General features: G+C 47.9%; 1 protein-coding gene across 1 annotated transcript in view; it reads right to left on the bottom strand.

Moving 5' to 3' along the window:
- The window catches only part of sspo (SCO-spondin), a gene marked incomplete at its 5' end in the record, with an annotated part of 102,981 nt that overhangs the window by 48,728 nt on the left and 48,388 nt on the right, over positions 1-5,865 (bottom strand). The window lies entirely within an intron of this gene.

The raw sequence follows: 5,865 nt of genomic DNA, 5'->3' as shown, positions 1-5,865 counted from the left end.
CTCTCTCCAAAAGATACGCCTGCACCAGGATGGCTCTGTGAGCCTGCATTACAGCATGGGCCTTGGAACGGGCGGGGAAAGCCCTCCCCACTAGGCGGGTCCGGCTGCACACTCGCCACGTGGGATGGGTATGCGTTAAGGTTTTAATGGTACTACTACTTTATCGCATACCGGCTTATCGGTCGGCTCTTTTTAAACACTACTCTTATCGGTGCTTTTGCGAGAAAAAAACAAGGTAAACCAACTAAAGCAGGAATTTTCGGGCGAACAAAACTAACAATTGCCTTTTTTTTTTCATTTAAATTAAATACATGAATATTTCCACATCAGCAAGAAACAATAATGTTTTAACAAATAGTATTAAAGTAAACTGGGATGACAGAACTGCTATAACAGAATTAGCCTGCAAAGACTTTAACAAATAATAACTCAGCTTGCCTCCTAATCATTACCCATGTTTGTCTGATAATGTAGGTTAGGACTCTGCCCCACCAGGCCTGTCAGCCCCCTCCTACCGATTCTCCTCCGGAAACCACTTGGCAAGCTAATCTCTCCTGATATGCTGCTGGATTATCTTTTGATTTATAACTGGATGGATACACACCGCTCCTTCTTCCACGGCTTCATCGACCTCCCTCTCCTTGCCTGGCCCGGTTCCCCAGCATCAGGCCTAGCTTGTGCTAGTGCCCCCACTTCAGCCGCGATCATGCGCCGCTACTACTCCCGTCAGATTCCACTCCTTTAATAACCGCCTGCCTCCGCGACTTGCCATGGACATCCCGCAGGATAATGAATACTCCGCAAACGCCGTCTTCCACAAGTACGGCTCTGGGCCGTTAAGTTTTGTATTTAATGTCCCGCTCTCCACCTCCATCCCGTCCATTCCGTCCTGTCACACGCCACACTACGGCCACATGACAACAAACAAACGTGAATTCCTGACAAATCTCCTTTCCACGTCCCGGCTTCCACAACAACCCCCCAATGCAACCTGTCACCTCGAGCCAGCACTGCGCCTCAACACACGCCTCATTCCACAATAAAAGGCACATTCCTGAATTTAATTAATTACAAGACATAACCTGGACTTTCTGCTATCTGACGAAACGCTATTTTTCTTTAAATAAATCACGCCCAGCAAGATTCACATACATTGACAAAACCTGCACGCGGACGAAGGTGGTATAGCTGCATATCAGGAAGGCAAATAAAAACTACATAATCCCCGATCCCTGATGGTTTCTTCATTTGAACACCTGATCTCAAACTTCTGCGTCCCACTGCCCGGTCACAGCCATCATCTACCGTCGCCCCGAAGGCCAAACCCCTCCTTTCTTCTCCGACCTCTCCTGACATCCCTCACCAGGCTTTCTGCCGTATCCCATTCTGCCTTCTCCTTCTTTATGGTTGATTTTAACATTCATGGTTGACATTTCGAGTGTCTTTGCTCCACTTAGCGGTCTCACGATCCATCATCTGTCCAGCCTTCAAATCTCCAATCTCTGGATCGACCAGCGCATCTCATGGACATCAACATGGCCCATCCCCGCCCAAAAGCAAAAACGCCACAAGTAACCTTTCAGAAATCTCAAATCCATGCTCACCGTTCAGCAATCAGCTGGCCTCCATTACCTGCAAGATGTCTGCCGCCCCCCACCCCCATTTTATGAAACCCATCTGAACTTGTGGACTATTATAACAGCCGACCCTCTCCTTTCTGTCTCATAGTTAACTGCCCCCACAAAAACAAAGCCATTCTCTTTCATACATTCCGCCCCCCTGGTAGACCCGGAACTCCCGCCAAATGAAATCAGAGGAAACATCAACTTGACGCCAACACAAGAAAACCACACTAACAGTCATCTACAAATCTACAAAGACTATCTCCAGCGTACAGTAAACACACTCAAAGCAGCCCAGTTCAATTACTACTCACAACTCATTCAGTCTTTGCCTCCAGCAACCCCAAGCGGTCTGTTCCCACCATCAGCAAATCTTCTCTAAACCCTGGTTTTGTTCTGGCTGACATGCCCCTCATCCTTCCACCAGCCGAACAGGCTGCCCCAACTCCTTCCTCTCATTTTTTCCAAACAAAATCAGCAACACTTTACAGCAATCTGACACACTCATCAGCACCCCCACCTCCCCTCCTGGCTCCCTTTCCCTTCACCTCACAGCCCCTGTTCCCACTTCTCCACCTGCTGACCCCATGCAACTCGTCTGACTTCTATGAGCTGCGAATTAAACTCCACACCTGCACCGTTGACCCGCAATGCCGCCCACCAATTTGTTAGAAGAGAGGCCTCCCTGCCCATTCGCCAAGCTCATCGACCACCGATCATGTAACTTCCCTTCCCTCAGATCCTGATCAGTTCCCCCTATCTCAAACTGGCTGCCCTGTCAAACCCGATGTCTAAAAGACCTGCGACTCACACGCTGGGGATCCGGGGTGTGTGTCGCAGACTTCGGCCCATCTCAGACATCGGTCCCTTTCTGTCAAAAATTCTACGTTTTTGAACGTGTCAATTGGCCTCACACTGCAACCCCACCTCCCAGCTCGACAGTGGACCCTCTTTTGAGGGCCATTTTCAATCCGGTTTGTCCGATCAACAGGCGGAGCGCACCGCAAAAACAGTTCTTCTGAAATCACAAACGCCACCTCCTCCTCTCCTCTGACACGCTCCGCGCGGGGGGCAGCCGCTGAGCATCCTTACCCTCTCGACCTCACCGCCCATTCGACACCATCAACCACGCCCATTCCTGCCCTGTTCCCTCCTCGAATCATCACTCAACATCACCGACACTGCCTCTCCTGAGCTGAAATCTACCTCACCGACAGACATCAGTTTATTCAAATCTAACAACTGCCACCTCCTACCACTGCCTCCTCGGTGTTCCAAGGCGTCCCCCTAGGGGGTTCGGTGCTGGCCCTCCTCTTCATCCTCTACATGCCTTCCCCCTTTGCCAAAATAAGGCGTTGAAGTATTATAGCTTAGTGAATTAATTTTCGTTTCCGACCGCGGGGAATTATCTCCTGCATGGAGCGAGTTCAAAGTTTCATCTTTCGATTGCATGTTATATAGCCCAGGCAACACCTTCGTCAAAATGTTGCCACTTGTTTGATACCTTTTCAGGCGATTTGATCTGTTCTAGAAAAACGAATGCTGTTTTTTAGATTTCAAGACAGCATATGACTAAACAATGTGTTATTTTATGAACATTTATCCATGGCTGAAAGTAGATTTTAGATGTGTTTGAGGAGGGCAGAAGAGATTATTAATCTAATGCATCTCGCCATGAACATTGCGATGAAGCTCGTAGGGTGTTTTTGGATCAGAGCCTGTTGGTTTGGCGGCTGCATAAACGTTTTTTTTTCTTTTTCTTTTGTAAGCAGACCATGCAGGCCTCGCAGAGAGGTTAAACTTGGGTCTGCGACCATAGGTTTTATTGGTGTATTGTTGTTTTTGAAATCCACGCGGAGGGTGTTTTTGTGGTTGTACTACATTGCGGTTACTTTTGCAATATGTCTCTCAGTAGCCAAAATCAAATCATAAACTCGTAATAAATGTAGTCTACATTTCATAATAAGAGGTGTAAAACCTGAGAGGATTTTAAATCGCATTTGAACTAAATGCTTATACAATCTAGTTGTATTTGTATTGTTGATTTAATGTGTGAACGAGGCGATATAGAGAAGGTTAAGCTGTCAATATTAGGCTGTAATTTGTTATATACTATTGGAATGGGTAAGCAGGCCTATTGTTTTGGGATATTTGTGGAGTTAGGTGGTCCGTGAGTGTTTTTTATTGCTTAAGTGGTCCTTGGTATGAAAAAGTTTGAGAAACACTGCGCTAGTGGATTGTCAAAGGGGGAGCCTCGTTGCGGGGAAATTATACAGATGGCTAGTCCGCCCCTGAAAAATGTCTATGCAAACGTTATTATTAATAATAATAAAAATAATAAAAAATTGATTAAGGACCCCCACTTTTTGTACTGTTAGACGGGGCGGGCAGGACGCGTAGCACAGTGGCAGAGTTGGGAAGCAAAACTCGGTTCCGAGTATGAAGCTGACCGTTGAGCGGCACGACCAAGCAAGGAGGCAGAGGCAGAACATCCAAAATACAACCCGGTGTTGGCATTTATTAAGTCATGAACATATGACACACAGCCTCAATCCTGCTGTTTCTCCCTGACCACAGCCTGCAGCCACAAGGATCTCACACATACTACCAGCCTCCTAACAGACAGGGAAACAGAGCCTACACACACACCCTAATCAACCAATTAGACACAGGTGGGGGGGGGGAGGAGACAACACAGTGCAACAGGTGAACATAATCAGGAGCAACAGAAAAACCGGGAGGGGGAACACTTTTCAAAATAAAAGACATCTGGGGTTACGTAATGTAACCCAGCTTCTATGAGTATAGGCGCAGCCCTCTAAGGCTATCGCTATTGGGTAATCCCTCCTGCACGTGTGCAGCACTGACAGATTTAATCCACGCCCACCTATGACGTGGGCCCCACCTCCGGGCTCACTTCCGTATAAATAGGAAGTAGGCCCTACCATCTACTCCCACACAAACAGCTTTTCTTCAGCTATTCACGGAGCCAGTGGGGCCCGAACCTTAGAGGGCTGCGGCCTCATCTCATGAAGCTGGGTTACCTTATCGGTAACCCTCATCTATATCGTATAGAGGCTCTCGCTCCCTGCTAACGGGCTATCGCTTATTGGTTAAGCCGAAGAAGCAGGATGTAGTCTTACGCCCCACTGGTTTGCCGTGCCGTTATTACCAGAAGCCACAAAACCAACCTACTAGTTTAACTAACCCATTCCATTTCATCCGGCGTAAATGGGAGCATCACATTCCCAGGGAAATATAAGCATTTAAAAAATGAATATTCTCCATCAGGGAATCGAGGGTTAGGCTTACTTAGGCTACCTGTCGTTTAATAACAAGATAGAACCGAGTCTGCGAGAGAGGGGAAAAAGGGCAGCTTCTCTAAGTGCCTACAGCCAGGAGAGAGGGCTAGCCAATTAAAAACCTCCGACTGATCTCATTCTGGACAGGCTATTCAGTATGAATGTGTCAGAGAGGAATGGGAACAATCCCTCGCGCCTCAAAAGAACAGGGTGTGAAGACCAAGAGATGAGCATGCAACATGTCTTCCGACTGTCATTCCTCGTGCGAACGCCGATAGGTTGAAACTCCCTGTGCTAGTGTGCTTTAATGTTCTCCGGGGGATCAACCAGCGGAACATACGCCGTGACCACCGCCTCACATAGCCAGTGTGACAGCGCTATGTAGATAGAGGCTTGCACTAATGAGCGCTCTCTATAATGTACAAACAGACGCTGGGATTTGTGTAAGCAGCCGTGCGTGCCAATATAGCCTGCCAGCGGCACGCACGGGCGACAGAGAGATGAGAAGTGGCTTCTTCCGTTGATGTGTGAAGGGGAAAGAAGCCCCCAGGTTATCACTCTTGACTAAAAGAGCTTGTGATCACCTTTGGCATAAACGCGTCTCGGTGCCGCAATACAGGATCGAGCTGCCATCTCCTTGAGATCTGGAGACAGTGACGGACCACCGAGAGAGCAGACAAGTCACTCACCCTTTTAGCACTGACGTCAGGCTAAGAGCAGAGCTACTTGGCTGACAAAAACTTCAGGGGAACCTGATCTTAATGGGTTCAAAAGGAGCTTTACCCAGTGCGCGCAGCACTTTAAAGCCCAAATCCCATTGAGGCGCTAAAGCGCTTGACACCGGTCTGAGTTCTGACTCCTCGTAGAAAAACAGTTGTAATAGTTCGAGGAGGCGTGACTAAACCACCGTGCTGATCTTCAAAACCTTACGGTGCATGAAG

The sequence above is a fragment of the Notothenia coriiceps genome, unplaced genomic scaffold, assembly GCF_000735185.1.
Source record: "Notothenia coriiceps isolate Sejong01 unplaced genomic scaffold, NC01 NC01_scaffold00006335, whole genome shotgun sequence".
NCBI classification, from domain to species: Eukaryota; Metazoa; Chordata; class Actinopteri; order Perciformes; family Nototheniidae; genus Notothenia; species Notothenia coriiceps.
This window is presented reverse-complemented; position numbering and strand designations above follow the sequence as displayed.